Source organism: Lissotriton helveticus, chromosome 7 (genome assembly GCF_964261635.1).
Source record: "Lissotriton helveticus chromosome 7, aLisHel1.1, whole genome shotgun sequence".
Lineage (NCBI taxonomy): Eukaryota > Metazoa > Chordata > Amphibia > Caudata > Salamandridae > Lissotriton > Lissotriton helveticus.
This window is the reverse complement of record NC_136068.1, coordinates 1700795033-1700813060: the sequence shown is the minus strand read 5'-3', so window position 1 is coordinate 1700813060 and position 18028 is coordinate 1700795033.

Genomic DNA, 18028 nt, shown 5'->3' with positions numbered 1-18028 from the left:
TTATTTTACTTCCTATTTGTTCGGTTCTGAGACTCAAATCACAATTGACCCTGTGATGTTTTCATACTTTTGATGTCTTGATATTTGTGCTTTACATAGATTTATGTTTTGAGTTATACTGTGATATACTCAGGCCTATTTGCCTTCTATTGCCTTTAGCTAAGTGCCAAGTCAGTTCTAAGGGGCCTATGACGGTCAGAGGCATCTGGGTAACATTAGTAGCACATCTTAACTATTGTCTCTAGAACCTTAGGACCCAGATAATAAAGCAAACTTGCTGAAGTCGAGTGTCTGTTTTGTAGTCTGTGACTTTCAGAGGTCAAAGCTGACACTAGGAGTGATATATCAGTCTAGATGCTCAAACATAGGTAACACATACAGGAAATCAATCAATCAATCAATCAGGGAATTGTAAGCTCACTACTCACCCGCGAGGGTCTCAAGGCGCTGGGGGAAGGGGGTCAGCAGTTCCGATCTGTTTAACAGCCATGCCTTGAGGGCCTTTCTGAAGGTGTTCAGCGAGGGGGGGTGTCTAATGTTGAATAGGAGCTCGTAGCAGGTCTTGACTGCGATGTAGGAAAAAGCTCTTCCCCCTGTCTTGGCTCTGCAGGTGAGAAGGAATTCGGCGAGGGCGAGGTTGGTGGCTCAGAGATTTCTTTTGGGTGTGTGGAATGTCATTTTCTCTTTGAGGCATTGGGGACCGGTGTTGTGAAGGCATTTGAAGGCGTGAGTGAGTATCTTAAAAGTGACTCTCTTCGATGGGGAGCCAGTGGAGGTTCCATAGGAGTTGGCTGATGTGATCGTGTCGAGGGATGCCGAGGACGAGTTTGGCTGCGGTGTTTTGTTTCGTCTGGAGCTGGCGGAGTAAAGACTTGCTGATGCCGGTGTAGAGGGCGTTTCCTTAGTCCGGTCTGCTGGTTATTAGTGGATGTGTGACTGTCTTCCTTGCCTCAGGGGGGATCATTTGAAGATCTTACAGAGAATGCATAGGGTTTTGAACCAGCTGGAGGCGAGGGCGTTGACCTGTTGGTTCATTGAGAGGGAGGAGTCGAGACCGATGCTGAGGTTTCTGGCGTGGTTTGTGGGTGTTGGAGGGGTGCCGAGGGCAGTGGACCGGAAACAAGCATCCTAGGACCGGTTTCGGGGTTTTAACTCTCTTCAGCCAGGATATCTTGATTCCAGTGGCACAGTGAGCCCAGGACCCACGTCTTGGCATACCTGGCGCACCTAGGGCGAGAAAGCGAAAGGCCCACCGACCTCCACCAAGAGAATGTCATATGATAATTGTAAATGTTCCCAGAATATTACCCATATGGTGCAAGTATGTCATCCTCAATTTATATATTCAAATTATATAAACTATCTGGAGTGCCTACACAATGGTCTGGGGTCTCAACTGAAATATATTTATTAGTTGCTTTTGCACTATAGTGATCTCTGCCGTGCTGTTGAGAATAGTCACCACCCACCTTCTGTTCAGGAGGAGAGTTCGCAGTGTTTGTGTCATATTTACCTATCAGAGCCAAATTTGGGTTTAAATGGTGAAAGTTTCTCTTCCTTCTTTAACTTCAGCTCAGACGGGCATTGTGAGTCCTTTTTCGGCTTTGCTTGCTCTGCCTGTCTGCGCTCAGAACACCCTCCTCTCTCATACTGTATAGCCAATGAGTCCTGAAAGGAACAAGAAGGACGAGTGAGGGGAAACAACCTTTACAATGCAACTTTTACAACGCACTACCATTACAACAAAACCTTTACAACGCAACATCCATTACATCGCATGCCATTACAACGCAACCATTACAACGCATGACACTACAACGCATACCACTACAACGCATGTCATTACAACGCATACCATTACAATGCATGACATTACAACGCATAGTACCCTTACACTATCCAACACTTACCCTACTGTTGCACACCCTGGAGTTAGATTAGTAATTTTTACCCCTACACTACCCAACACTTACCCTACTGTTGCACCCCCCTGGAGTTAGAATAGCAATTTTTACCCCTACACTATCCAACACTTACCCTACTCTTGCACCCCCCTGGAGTTAAAATAGTAATTTTTACCCCTACACTGTCCAATACTTACCACATATGCAATGTAATGTTATGCGCTGTAATGGTATGCGTTGTAAAGGTAGTATGCATTGTAATGGAATGCGTTGTAAAGGTAATTGTTAAAAATTTGTTGTAATGGCATGCATTGTAATGGAATGCGTTGTAATGGATGTTGCATTGTAAAAATGCATTGTAAAGGTATGCGTTGTAAAAGTATGCGTTGTAACGTCATACATCCCGAGTATCAGAATACTGATGCTTATCAGGTGGCTTCAACTGTTTGCGATCACACAAATTATAGAGTCTATCTGAGGGCTCTGATTACAGAGTGGCGCAATCACCTATTTAGGGAACCATCCCAGGGGGTAAGCACATAGTTAAAATTCTATACTTATCTTGTGGTCCTGAAAGGGGTTACACAGCTTCAATTTGATTAATTCCTTGAGCTATCCAAAATGGAATTTCATCACGTTTTGTGGGGATTTCACCCATAATTGCATTGATAATTACAGGACTAATTGTAGGTACAGCTGGAAACTGTAGTTGCCCTGCCTGAGCTGCTCATTGTGGGACAGCCAGTAAGGAGTGTGAAACATTCTGAGTTAAGCGCTGATATACTCTAACTGGACCATAGTATAATTGCCATATCTCATTAGCATTAAGGTTTTCTGTGTCAGGGTACGGTGTATAACCAGCTAATGCTCGCCAGGTGGCTCCTTTATTACTAAGTTAACCCATGCGTACATATTGTAGGACATGTACAAAGGCACCAAGGAATCAATTTTGATGTTCCCAAAGAGATTGTGGTATTTCTAAATATGCTCTGTATTGTTGTGGTGGTGCAACACCAGTGTATGTATGAAATGTTTGTGTGTTATCATCCACAGCTGGGAAATTGACCCTAGAATAAAACACTTCTAAATGATAAGCATTGTGTGCTTCAACCATGAAGGTTACATGAACACCCACATTGCCAATCCCTTGTTAAATCTGCATGGACTGTAGGTCTGCATTAACATCTATATCTGTAGACTGTGCCACCACTATTATCAATAAAGTAAAGGAAAGAGCATAGAAACACTGATATGGATATCTTTTGAAAGGTTTGAGCTGGAACAACCAACAGGAAAATTTAGGTGCTTCCTAAAATACTGTGGAGGATAATTCCCTAACACTGCGGACGTCTCAGGATATGGTGTACAGGGTACTAAGGGCACACACAAGTACTATTCAGGAGACTGTTAAATAAGTACCAGGCCAATGTTGGTAGCACCATGTTGCAGACATTTTGCTGTTAACCGCGGCGCAAATTCTCCCACAGTGTGGGAGCGGGCCACGTCAGCCAACAGACGTGCGAAGCAGCGAGGTAGCGCTTGCGACGGCCAATGGCCGACGTGAGCATGGACCGGGTTAAAGCAAATCTGTGAGTTAGAACGACAGGATGTAAGAATGTAGGGACAAAGGGGCAGATTTACAAGCCCCTTGCGCCACCTGTGGGTCACTTTTCCCATGTTAAAAATGACACAAAAGCAGCGCAAGAGGCTTGTAAATAAGCCCCAGAGTCTTTTTACAGCATCAGTACCTGTCGCTCCAATTTCTAGCTAGCTCACAGTGCCTCACCTGAATTCCTAACCTTCCCAGAGCAAAAGGTGATTTCAGCAACCTGGAACATGACCCTCGTGTCCGTACGGTGTCGTGATCCAAACCACGGAGACGCGGGATGGCGAGAGAAGAGGCGAGGACTTCACAACTCGGAAATACAGTGTCAATTACCTCTGGACCCGTAAACAAGGCTCATGGAGCACTGACTCCTAATGATTCTAGCTTATTTTCAGAAATACTGACTGAGCTTACATGATAACAATTCCAGCTAGGTACTGTATTTTAACATCATTTTTGTATATATTCACATATATTTTTCACACATTGATAGCAACATAGTGAGCGCCAAAGGGATCATCTTTAGTCCTGGAAAAGAAGCCTTGATGCTTCGAAACATGTTGACTTTTTAAGGAGAATCAACACATTAAAAGCATGATGTTTTTGAACCATCCTTTTAACAATACCAGCCTATGACCGAATAAAGTATATTTAGTCTATAAGGCCAGGTACTTTTTAAACAACACTTTTCATACACCCCTGACCCTTTCACTAACTACAAATACACCACACATAGCACTACAATAACAGTGCTCCAGCGTAGTCACCAGTCGTAGCACGCCCTGTCCCGCAGCAGGGCGGGAGAATTAATGAGTGGGCGGGCCGCGTCAGCCAACGGACATGCGAAGCAGCAAGGTAGTGCTTGCGACGGCCGCTAGCCGACGTGAACATGGAACAGGTTAAAGCAAAACTGTGAGTTAGGACGACAGGACGTAAGAATTTTGGGACAGAGGGGCAGATTTACAAGCCCCTTGCGCCACCTTACGTCACTTTTCCCATGTTAAAAATGACGCAAAAGCAGTACAAGAGGCTTGTAAATAAGCCCCAGAGTACCTGTCGCCCCAATTTCTAGCTAGCTCACAGTGCCTAACCTGAATTCCTAACCTTCCCAGAGCAAAAGGTGGTTTCGGCAACCTCGAACATGACCCTCGTGTCCCCAAGGGAACCATGGAAATAGATAAACCCCTTTTATTACTTGCTCACTAATGCATGCCTGTAGTAAACATAAATAAGACATTTATTGAAACTATTGAAGTTTATTATGAAGCAAATGTGATGCGATCATTAGGCAGATGCAACTAAACAGAGTAATTAGCATTACTAACAGGGTGTCTAAGACAAACATTACAACCATGGTAAATCATCTGTCTGAAGTCTACCCCTACTGCTTGAGCACAGTGATTTCTGGGATTGGTCTCAGACCCCATTCCTGGTGTATGTAGTTAGGTGGTCCACAACAAGAGTGTAAACTTAGTTTATGCAGGGCTGCATGTCAGGCACTGCTTTCATTCCAAAACAATCCTCTCTACTGAGAGTTTCCTCTCTGCCCCCAGAGGGACAAAAAAAAAGTTTATATAATAGGAACTACTGTGTTGTATGCAGCTGTGCGACTGTGTTATTTCTAATTCGTTGTTGCTGAGCGAGCAACTAAAACATTTCACTATATTGATATGTATTCCTAGCAACCTTTTACAAAATGTGCAGACGAAATCCCAAGAAGAGTCAGTGAATAACAAACAACATGTACAGCATATTTGTGGAACAATGTTTTGAAAACAAATGTATTATTAATTTGTAGCTATGCAGAGCAGAGGCAGCCTAAAACGTCTAAGAGGCAAAACGAAGGGAGAACCAAAGTGGGCCATAAAGGAAAATCATTGCATGTTTACCATTGTGAATAGGTCCTTTGTGTAGAATAGAGATGTTACTGGAGCAGAGGTAGATGCAGTATGGAGGGAACAAATGTCAAAATATCAAAACATGAACTACGCCATATTTAATTTGAGTTTGTGGTTGCAGCTGGCACCCACTGGCACTTATTTTGGGGCACCAGCACCTTTTTTTCTCAACAGACTTAGGCCCAGAACAAGAGAGAGAAGAATATAAAAGTGCAAAAAAAGAAGGAAGAGAAAGGCAGTACAGCAGTGACAAAGGGACAAAGCAGGGACAAAAAAAATGTGCAGGAGTGAGTTTGAGTGGCAGATGCTGTTTGGCGATAGATTAAAGATGCATGGATGAGAATCAAAACTATGCAGCTTTGTTATTCAGCACCATGACTTTCAGCTGGTGGCAGCTTCTCAGCAAAAGCTTTGCTCATGGCACTTAATATTTCTCAAATTAAGCACTGGAAATATACAAGAGAGCAAATGGAAAACTGTTGTGCAACAATTGAAAGGACTGACAGCAGATAGTTATGAGTCTCATTGTAGTCTGGCTTGAAAGCGCAGCAGTTGCCTGACAATTATGTAAGAACCACCAAGAGAGGGGATTGACTCCACCCACATGTTGGGAGCTAGGAGTACATGTTTTGTATGGTGCAGAAGTTATGTGCTCACACAATGAAAGCGCTTGCTCTCCAAACAGCTGTGATAATTCTGTTTATTTATCCAACTTCCTGAGCTTGAATTTTCAGGGGCACACATATGATATTGTCCTGCTATTAGAGTGCCTTGGAGAACTAAATAATGTATGATGGTTTCTTTGGCAGCAGCCCACATGGGAGGAGGACAGTCATTATCCTACATGAATAACAGCTACAGGCTTGATTGGTTTACAAGGAAATGTTATGCGTGGTACCATAAGTGTGGCATGTTCATTATGGAAAATTATTACATATACAGTAGGCCATTATTTTGAAGCCTATATAAAATGTTTTGGGTACATGTCATTTCTCAGATTACCATTGTAGACAAGGGATATGGTGTTAGTCATCCCCCTGACATACCTAAGAGTAGATATTTAGTGTGGTGATTATCTTTAGGCCCTATTGACATGACCATATATTGCTTTGCCAGCTGTGATTTTGCACACATTTATAATTGTATGGATGTATGTCTGATGGTTACCAGCCTCTTCGCTCTTCTGTAGGTCTAGGATGTATATAGTGTCAAACCATTGGTAAAGGGCAGAGGCATTATCAGTTCACTGGGAGAAGGTATGCCAGAATTCGTAGGTGCGATCTGTTATAATGAAAAGTGGTGAATAAGCAAGTAGGACTTCTTGCCCTCTCCCTTGCCTTTGGTTATTTTCATCTCTACAGGGAAGTGGACCAATCTTCCTAAACAAATACCTTTGTGTCTGTATTCCGGCTAGATCTCTACCATAAAGGCTGGAGCCTCTGCCCATAATACTCTCTACTTGGCAAACATTTTTACCAGCTCGTCAATAACAGCCTGGTGCATTCCTGCATGGATGTGGCTCAATATGCTACATATACCGGAACTGATCAATGTGGCATGGTAACAATAACTATTGGATTTTTATCTAGTGTAGTACAGGTGTGAGGCAGTGCAATTATAGGCAGCAAAATTACTAACTCATTGCACATAATTAACTCATGAGGGAGGAATAGTATTTTGGGAATTGAATCTGTGACTTATTAATCACACACCCCAGTGTAACGTGTGCTAACCCACTAAGCAGTCCTTAATTTGTAAAAAAATTAATGCTGGGGCCCAAAGTCTTGCTCAGGAGCCTGTTCACTGGCAATTTCAAATGTCATGAGAGCTGAATACCAAGAATGCTTAGACATGATTCTACCATGCGCCACTTTCATCCACCACGGGCACTCCCTGAACTTTGATCTCACTTTTGCTGATTATTTTTCATCTTTGCTTTCTTCATTTGTCACAATTTTGCCATCTTGCTCTTCCTTCTATCTCCCTGTTGTGTTTTTCTCTTTTTCTGTAACAAAGTCGGTGAGGAAAATTATATGTGGGGCCCAGAAAATGAGTGCCAGTGGGCTCCACCTTCAACGGCAAGCTCAAATTAAGCACTGCTACTAAGCCTAATATTTTGAGGCCGGTGCTCAAGGTTGGCCTTACCCATGAATAATTTACAACATTTCATTGGGTAAACTAAAACTGTACCTTCAGCCAATAATGGATCAAGAAAATGTTTTGGGACCTCCAATGAGTTGAATCCTAGGTACAGTGTCAAATCTATAAAAAATATATTTGTTATAATATCAAGGTTGTCCAACATGTTTAAATTCCACAATTTGTCACTCCTTTTTCCTCATAATGGCTATGAGGTCAGCTCCAATCCCATTCGTGGAAATGCGCGTCCTGTCCGATTGCTGGAAGTGTTAGCCACCCTGAAGTTCTAGTCTAGTTGCTCTCCTGCCTAGCTCCACAATATGGTGAAATAGGTAAACATGTGCCTTTTGTGTCTCCAGTCAATCCCATTATGAAGTAGTTGGCAGGCTAAGTGTACCTGAAATGTGTTCTAAAGTCACAATGTTTTATATAAAATAGAAAGCTGTGGTTAATCATGGGAGATGCAGATCTTTGATTTGTGAAGATGGCCTTATGTGAATGTGTGACACTGCTACTACATTGTTAGACTTGCCCTCTGATGTTCACAATTCATACAGCCACATAAAGGATGCATTGATGTCTAGCTATGGTTTGACACCTGAGCTCTATAGGCCGTGGTTCAGGAAATGCAAAAAGTTGGAAAACAGTACTTGGGTTGAATATGTCACTTTTTTTTGCAGAGCATTGGATGGTTGGGTAAAAGGCAGCACGGTTAATGATTTTCAAGCTCTCTTTGATTTGATTGCATGGGAGCACTTGTCTGATAATTGTTTTCCAGAGCTGCGCCAGCATCTGATAGATAGCAAGCTGACTAACCCTAGGAAGCTTGCTGAGGAGGCGGACCGCTGGGTGAGCACCCAGGTCCACAAGGGTCACGTAGGAGACTCAGCCAAAGGTGGGCAGGGTCCCCAGCAGAAGAGTGGTGGGGGACAAGGGTAAACAAAAGGATTTCCGCAAAGGGCCCCAAAGTAGTCCCCAAGGGAACCCTGTGAAAGGTTCCCAGCCTCCCCTGAGAGAAAGCAAGGGGCCCGACAGGTAGTCCTGTTCCCCAGTGGCCCCTGAAGTGTTACAAGTGTGGCGACCTGGGTCATAAGGCGAATGATACCCGGTGCTGCCTGTAAACAAGCACCCACTGGTGCTCCACCCCGGCAGATGGCTAGTGTAGCCTTGGGGGAGGAGATTGATTTCCAGGGTGGGTGGGGTCCTGCACAGATGACCATAGTCTCTTTAGGAGACAGTGAGATGGTCTCAGAGACTCAGCTGCCCAGGAACACTAAGAAATATGGACAGCAAGTGACCATCAATGGCCAAAAGGTGGAGGCTCTTAGAGATACAGGAGCTAGTGTGACAGTTGTCAAGTGTCACCTGGTGTCTCAAGAGCAGATTGTCTCTCATGCATTTTGCCGATTTGTTAACGCCGACAACACAAAGAGTCATGGTCCAATGGCTCAGGTTCCCTTTGAGTGTGGGGGGTCTCTGGTACTCTTCAGGTAGCTGTGAGGCCCGCCATGCCTGTTGACTGTTAGGAAATGATTTGCAGGACTTGTCAGACTTTCCAAGCAAGTGGAAAGAGTGGGAGTAAGCACAAGGCTCCTCTCCAGCCATTCCCTGTGGTCAGTAACCCCTTTGAGTGGGTGGGGATTGACATTGTGGGGCCACTGGACCCCAAGACAGCCATGGGCAATAGGTTCACCCTGGTCTTGGTGGACCATGCCACCCGGTACCCAGAAGCCATACCTCTGAGGACAGTGACGGCCCCCGTGGTGGGACGAGCACTGATGGGAATTTTCTCCCGAGTGGGATCCCCTCGAAAGGTGGTGTCTGACCGGGGGACCAACTTCATTTCCAAGTATATGAAGTCCCTGTGGCAGGAGTGCGGTGTAACTTACAAGTTCACCACTCCTTACCTCCCCCAAGGAAACGGGTTGGTTGAAACGTTCAACTGGACCTTGAAAGGCAAAATAATGGGTCTAGAGGAACCCATGAGGCGTAAGTGGGACATCCTCTTACCGTGCCTACTGTTTGTATACCGTGAGGTGCCACAGAAATCTCTAGGGTTCAGTCCCTTTCAGCTTCTCTATGGACACCCAGTCTGAGGACCACTGAGTTTGGTTAAAGAAGGTTGGGAGCGATCTCCCAGGAAACCTCCCCAGGATGAATATAGCTACATGCTGGCCATCAGAAACCAGATTAGGCATTTCAGGCAACTCACTGAGGCGAATCTGGAAACCAGCCAGGAGGAGATGAAGCGCTGGTATGACCAGAATGCCACTCTGGTAGAGCTTCAACCTGGCCAGAAAGTGTGGGTCATGGCCCCAGTGGAGCCCTGCGCGCTCCAGGATAAGTGGACCGAACCATTTGAGGTTGTGGAGCACAAGAGTCCAGTTACCTACTTGGTGGACTTGCGGTCTCCTAGGAACCCCTTGAAGGTCCTACATGTCAACCGCCTTAAGCCCCACTTAGAGAGGTCTTAAGTGGGCATGCTCTTGGCAACAGATACTGGGATGGAGGAGGAGACTGAGCCTCTTCCTGACCTCCTGTCAGCCTCAAAGCAAGATGGGTCAGTGGATGGTGTTAACCTCTCTTCCACTTTGACCAATGAGCACAGGATGACTGCCGCCAGTTGCTGGGACCGTTTTCTGATCTGTTCTCCCTGGTTCCTGGTGTCACAGATTGGTGCATCCATGATGTGGGCACAGGAGACAGCTTACCTGTGAAGCACAAGTCTTACAGAGTAACTGACAGGGTGAGGGCTTGCATCAAAGAAGAGGTCTCAAAGATGCTGGCGCTGGGGGGGATTGAGTCCTCCAGCAGTCCTTGGGCCTGCCCAGTGGTCTTGGTCCCGAAGGCTGCAGCGCCAGGTGCCACACCCAAACTCCAGTTCTGTATGGACTACAGAGGGCTCAATTCAGTCACAAAGACTGACGCGCACCCCATCCCCAGAGCTGATGAGCTCACTGATCGGCTAGGGGCAGCACATTTGACTTAACATCTGGGTACTGACAGATCGCCTTGACTGATGGGGCAAAGGAGAGGTCAGCATTCTCTACACCAGATGGGCATTTCCAGTTCCGTGTTATGCCCTTTGGGATGAAGAATGCCCCTGCCACCTTTTAGAGGTTGGTCAACCAGGTGTTGGTTGGACTGGATGAGTTCAGTGCCGCCTACCTGGATGACATCGCAGTGTTCAGCACAAGTTGAGAGGAACATCTGCGCCACCTCTGGGAAGTGTTGATGGCGCTGCGGAAAGGAGGCCTCACGATCAAGGCGAGTAAGTGCCAGATCGGGTAGGGTTCTGTGGTGTACATGGGACACCAAGTTGGGAGCGGCCAGGTGGTGCCCCTTCAATCCAAGATTGAAACCATCCTGGCTTAGGAGCCACCCAAAACCCAGACAGGGGTGAGAGCCTTCTTAGGTCTCACAGGGTATTACAGGAGGTTTGTCAAGGGGTATGGCAACATTGTTGCACCCTTGACAGAGCTGACTTCCAGGAAGCAGCCCAAGAAGGTGATCTGGACTGACACCTGTCAGAAAGCATTTGAGGCCCTGAAAGCTGCCATATGCACGGCTCCCGTGCTCCTGGCACCCAACTTCTCAACAGAGTTTATCGTCCAAACAGATGCTTCAGAGCATGGTGTTGGGGTTGTTCTGTCACAGATGAATGAGGAGAGCCTAGATCAACCTGTAGCCTTTATCAGTCGAAGGTTACTTCCACGGGAACAGAGGTGGAGTGCTACTGAGCGTGAGGCATTTGCTGTGGTCTGGGCACTGAAGAAGCTGAGACCATACCTGTTTGGGACTCACTTCCGGGTTCAGACAGACCACAGGCCGCTCAGATGGTTGATGCAGATGAGGGGTGAGGGGTGAGAATCCAAAGCTGTTAAGGTGGTCTATTTCCCTACAGGGTATGGACTTTACAGTGGAAAACCGTCCTGGTACAGAACACACCAACGCTAATGGTCTGTCCAGATTTTTCCACCTTTGTGAAGAGAACTCCCAGGAGTTAAGGTAGTTCTCCCAACTTTTCAGCTGGAGGGGACACGTATTAGACCTGGCACCATTGGAGGTTCCCTTCCATTTTTCGCTGTTGCCTCATGTATTTTTGCTGGTATTAGATGCTTTGGGCACTGTGCCACTGCTATCCAGTGCCACAGTGCAAGTGCTCCCTATTGTAAATTGATGTATTAATCAGTGGTTACATGTTTGGCTATTTGGTTTACTTGTCAGACCCTAGCCTAGTGCACTGAGTGTGCCCAGGGCATATAAATCCAAATGCTGCTGGTAGGCCTGCAGCCCTGGTTGTGCCACCCACAGAATCAGCCTTGTAAAATGTGTCTAAGGTCTGCCATTGCAGAGCCTGCATGCAGTCTGGTACTGTCATGCTGACTGTGCAAGTGCACCCACTTCCTAGTCCCTAAACGTTCCCTTTTCTTCATATCAGTCACCCCTATGGTAGGCCCAAGGGCAGGGTGCATTGTAAGTATAAGGTTGGACAAGCCCTGATGTGTGTGGCATGTCGTAACAGTGAATTACAGCCATTTTCGTTTTTCACTATTGCGAGGCTACCTGTTCTCCATAGGCCAGAATGGGCTGATAGAGTTATTACATTTTATAATCCTAACTGTCTCAGAGAACATAGTAGAAATTCGAGTTTAGTATGCCTGAACTCAGAATAATAAAATACATCTTTTAGTGAAGTTGCTTTTAATATTCTGTGTTTGCAAATACCACTTTTAGAAAGTAGGCATTTGCTTGTCTAACCATTCAAACCTGCCTCTGCTAGGTTGTGTATTCCTATGTCTGGTTTTGTGAGCTACAGGGTTGGGAAATTCCAGGAGACAGGCTGAGTCACCCAGTGGTGAATAGAGAGATCTGCATCTAGATGGGAGGGAGGAGTTGTACCTGAACCTTGAAAAGGGCTGTGCCTGCCTTCCACAATGCAGGCTCCACCCCCTGGGGAGCGGCTGATGTCTCTGCCCTGCACACTGAAAGAAGAGAAGTTGTCCTGTAAGCAAAGTGCTCCAGGACTGTACTTGCCTTCCACAATGCTGGCTCCACCTCCTGTGGGGTGTCTGTTGTGCATGCCCTGCACTGTGAAAGGAAAGGAGAAGTCTGGTAAACAGAGTGCTTCAGAACTGGTTTGGACTGGGCAAAGGCCCCTTTCCCCTCAGAGAACAAAGGATTTTGGGGTATAAATATTGGGACCCTGATCCCATGAAATTAGATCACTTTGGACTACAAGAAGAAATGTTTACTGCGGAGAGGAACCTGAAGAAACTAAGGAGAGTATTCCCAAGCTGAAGTGCTGCTTGCGGGATTGGCCTTCAGTGGTTGCCTTACTCTCAAAGGAAGGAGACAGGAACTTTGTGTACTTTACTTTCAACTTGTGAAGGATCTCCAAGGGCTTGGAAAAGAGCTTGCCTCCTGCTCAAGTCTCAGGGACAACAGAATTCACTCCCCAGCTCCCCAGAGTTCTTTGGAAGTGCCTGCTGCTGTTTTGGGCCTTCTGAGGGACTGCGTGTCGCAAGGAGCTGGAAGCACGACTCAAAGAGAAGAAGCGTGTCGCCGTCGCTGTGCCTGCGGTCGCAACTCCAAAAGAGGGTGTCGCCGCTGGAGCTGTCGCACTGCACCGCATCGGAGAGAAGCGTGCCGCAACGAAGAGGAAGCATGTCGCCGTCGCTGCCGTCGCAACTCCAAAGGAGGGTGTCGCCGCTGTGGTTGTCACACTGCACCGCATCAGGAGAAGAATCTCGCAACGAGGTCAGAGCGTGTCGTCGTCGCTGTGCCTGCCGTCGCAACTCCGAAGGAGTGTGTTGCCGCTGGAACTGTCGCACTGCACCGCATCAACCAAGAGCACCTCACATTCCCGAGAAGCGTGCCGCCATTGGAGCTGCTGCCGTCGCATCTTGGATGTCGCCGCTTTAGTTGTCGCATCGAGCAAAGCTTCACGTATCGTGGGAGAAGAGCGTTGCCTCTGGGCTGTTGTCGTCGCATCGTAAGGATGTCCCCGCTGCAGTCCATGCATCGAACCGAGAACTTCTCGCATCCCCGAGAAGCATGCCGCATCTGGAAGATCTTCACGTCTTTATTTCTTTGAATCTGAACTTTGCCGCATTTCCCATCACTGTGACATTGCTTGTCGTGGAAGCGCAACGCAACTTAAGGTACATTGACGCTGTCATATAGCTACTGTTCATCTTTATAATGTGTTAAGTTAGCATGGCTTATTATATGTTTAAACGCCATTTTTCATTTTGCTGCTTCTGCACACGACACTTAATTGTTGATTTAGCTTTCAACCTAGAAGTCCGTTGTGGTTTACATGAGAATAATATGTTATTGCTCTGATATCAGCTTTGCTTAATAAACTATGTCTGTACAGAGAGTGCTGAAGCTTCAGGAATAACACGATACAGAATTGTTATGAGGTCTGATCTCCGCACCTTCATAGACATAACATAAGTGCAGCTTCTGCCAAATTTAGGCTTTAGGCGGGTTTTATATTGCTTTGCTTAGAGCACACACACACACTTGATGCGGTTCGCATGCAGAGAGAGCTGGTGGAAGCAGATGTGATCTCTTCATACTAGGATCTTGAGGTATGGGCCCGCCCTGCTAAAACCCAAAGAGACCTTCTTAGATATTAATATAATATGCTAGTTAGGGAGGGTGAGAAATAGGTGTTGTTAACCCTTATTCATTACAGCATGTTAGCATGTTGTCACCTTTTGCTTTCTATGGACTAGTAACTATGCTGATAACTTTGCTTCTGATAACATGTTTCCATCTATTATCTAAGATACTGCGTTTGAGAAAACGGCATTAGTAAATAAATATTTCAAATGTGCACGTGTCCTCATTTACTCCATGTTCTGGTTTGAAATGATTGTATAACGAAAGAGTGCTCATGTGTTCCACGTAACCTGAGGTATTGTAAGTTCATGTTCTGGTTTGTCTAAACATTGGGAGTTTGTTATGACCAATGAGACACTGTAGCTAGCCTGGTAAGGGGTTTTGGGTACTGAGGTGAGTTTTGGGTCACCCTAATTCACCGAGGTTCCAAATCTCTATGCACAGTTCTGTGGGAGAACGGAAACCCTGCGACATGGCGCCCAACCGTTGGTGGTCTTATATCATGACACTCGAGTAGTATATCATTCAAACCTTAACCCCTTCACTGTCGTTTCTGGAAAACGGTGGTGTCGGACAACCTACCTATTTTTGAAATAGGTATTTTCAAGCTTGAATCTTTGTAAAACGGTTTCCTTGAATTACTACCCAGTTGTGCTACAAAGTTTCCTTTGTTTTTCTACGTTCCTGTGTTATCATGGCCCAGCCTGTGGACATCCCGCAGCATAGTCGCATTGCGGTGCGCAACCATTTACAGACTTTCCAAGTCCCGACGGAAGGCGTGGCTGTGATTTTGGTGGTGAGTGCGGATGCAGCTTACCCATACGAACTGTTTTATTCGTGGGTGACGTTTCCGGCTGTGGACGCAAATTCTGGTGTGTTCCACAACTACACTGCCTCACCTGTACCGAATGAATATACTCCGTACAGGGCACTGGAAATACCTATTGATCATTGGCAGCATCGCGTTTGGTTTGGTGGCGCCCTACCCCATTCGTTGACCGCTCCGAGGTTAGGTCCTTTGACCATTCCAGGCGCAAATTGGCCTGTTTTGGCTGGATTTACTCCTCATCCTCAGCACAGCAATTGTACCCTAGCGGAGGTACGTAGGCTACATGTTGTCTCCATTGCCGTGATTCGTGCATTAGTGCAATACATAGGTCGTCATCTCCCGGGGGGGACCCCCGGGGGGTCCGGCTCTTCCAGCGGAACATGGTGGATTGAAGCTCAATCCGGTTATGGTCAATGCAGTGTTTGGTAAGCAACCAGATGACAAGGATGACTTTCCTTTTTGGCTTACCGAGAAGTTTGACCAACTGGAAGCAGTATTTCCTAACACGACTCCTGGTGAAAAACATAGAATCTTGACGATTAGTTTACCTAAATATTTAGCTCCCGAACTCGTTGACTGTGAGAGCTGGGGGAGGACTTTTGCGGCTGTTTATGCGAGGTGTTTCGGCACCCTGTCTATGGCTGTACTGCCTACGATCATTAAACGTGTTCAGGACGATCACGGACCGGAAGTAGCGGTTGAATTGGGTATGCGCCTGTGTAGCTCCTTTGAAATAGTTTGCGATCTCGTACTTGCTAATGTCAAGGGGGACGCTGTGAACTTTCAGGTGTTTAACGCGTTGGCAGCTATTCCCGATGCCGAAAAACCCCGCCAGTTAGCGAAGATTGTAGTGGCTGCTTATAAAACAGTGGGTCGCACAAGTAAGGGTCTAAAGTATTTTTCTGACAAAGAGAAAAAACAACCGCAGGGCAGTCTGCTCAGGCAGATGTCCAGCCCAAGTCTAAAAAACAAAATTGGCCTAAGAAACAGAATCAGGGGAAGCAGAAACAGCAGACTCAAGAATCTTTTCCTGCGGCTCAAGTGCCTGTGCCGACTAAACGAGTTTATGACTTGCGCGATCGCGCGACGATTAAATCACCTAATCGATTTCAGGTTTCTGATCAACGCTCTCCTCGTTCCTTTCAGGACTCATCGGCTCCGAAGACCGGTGGTGGAGGAGGCGGAAGGGGACGGGGTGGTCAGCAAGGACGTGACCAGCCCCGCAAGACAGACGGCACGGGTCAGCAGGACGGCTCAACGCCGAAGAGACCGCAGTTTGCCAAAAAGAAAGTCGCAGCTTTAACAGCGCATCGATATGCCACAGATAGTGAGAACGCGGCTTCGGAATCTGACGTGGGCTCTGACCTTGCTGGACAGCGCGGCGGAGATTACCATTGTGAGAGAGGCCCTGCTTCCACTACTGAGGGTGACAGCAACTGATGTTTACGTTGTGATAGAAACAGCCGATACAAGACTTGCTCCCCCTGATAGACTTTATGAAATTGTCCTGTTGATAGAAGGTGACATACAATATACCATCAAAGGGGTATTTTGGGAAAATCTTTCATCTACGTATGACATTTTACTTTCGGAGGCTGACTGGCCCCCACCTTTTGTGCTCGCGGCGCCGCGAGGGGAGGAGGTAATCCTCCCGAGTTTCGCGAACACTGTCTCGAAAGAGCATGCGCAGCATTTTGCAGAAGAGTGGGCTAGGGCTCTAGCGCCGGCTCTGTACTGCAACCAGTGTGGTTGGGATAAATTGTCCCCATGCCACGAGATTCCTTTGCGGTCTCAGCCGAAGCCTCAACCTCAATATCCCATTCGACGTGAAGCCAAGGCTTCCGTCGGAGCAATCCTTGAACAATTGGAATATCAGGGAGTTATTGAAACATGTGTGTCACCGATGAATAACCCTCTTTTTACTGTGACCAAGCCTGACGGATCGTATCGTTTGGTATTGGATTACCGGCATTTGAACTCGCATTGCCGTAACTGTGCAGTACAGAATACTCACGGCTCTGCCCTAGTGGATAGTCTAGTGCGTAAGCGTTTTAAAACAACGCTTGACATTTCCAACGGTTTCTATGCCCACAGATTGGATAGCTTTAGCTCCCAATGGACCAGTTTTACAAGCGCTGGAGTTCAAAAACAATTTCGGCGTCTCCCAATGGGCTATAAGAATAGTCCTGGTATTTTTACCGCCCGCATAGTCTCTCTTTTAGGGAGGATCGACCCTGATGCTTGCTCGTATGTGGATGACATATATCTCACTGACGATGAAATTTGGGAGCATCTGTGTCGTGTGAATTCGATAATTTGTAACTTTGCAGACATGGGTTACAAATTTAACTTTGCAAAATCGCACATTGCTGAGTACACAGTGTTGTTCCTGGGCTATGAGCTCAACAATGAAGGTAAAGGTTTGGCTCCTCACTTCTTGGAGAAATGCACACAGTTGTGCGCTCCTACAACACTGAAAAAATTACAGTCTTTACTGGGTTTTTTAAATTTCGGGAGAACTTACATTCCGGAATATGCCCAGCGTATCAAGCCTTTGTATGCTTTGATACAAGCAACTTTTTCTAAATCATGCTGCTGCCTGAGCACTCAGCCATCTTGCAATCCTTGCAGGCTGATCTGCTCGCTTCTAAATTCTTACTGACTTGTGATAATCACACCAACCTGGTGATAAGAATAATTCCTGGGACAGTGGGTTTCACGTACCTAACTTTTAATGAAGGAGACACAGTACCTATTGCTTACCAGTCAAACTTGTACACTTCGGCTGAAATGCGGTTTCCCACTGTGGAAAAGGTTTTAACAGCTGTGCAGATGGCGATTCTTAAGGAACGAGCTCTGTCACAGGGGAAACGCATGTTGGTTGTTACACCCTGTCCTCATTTGGAGGCAGTTACAAAAGCCAGTGTACCGAATTCTAAAGCTTTGCACCCTCGGTGGATTCAATGGGCTGCTTCCTTGACGTCCACTGATGTCACGTTTATTTTTGACGCCTCATTGC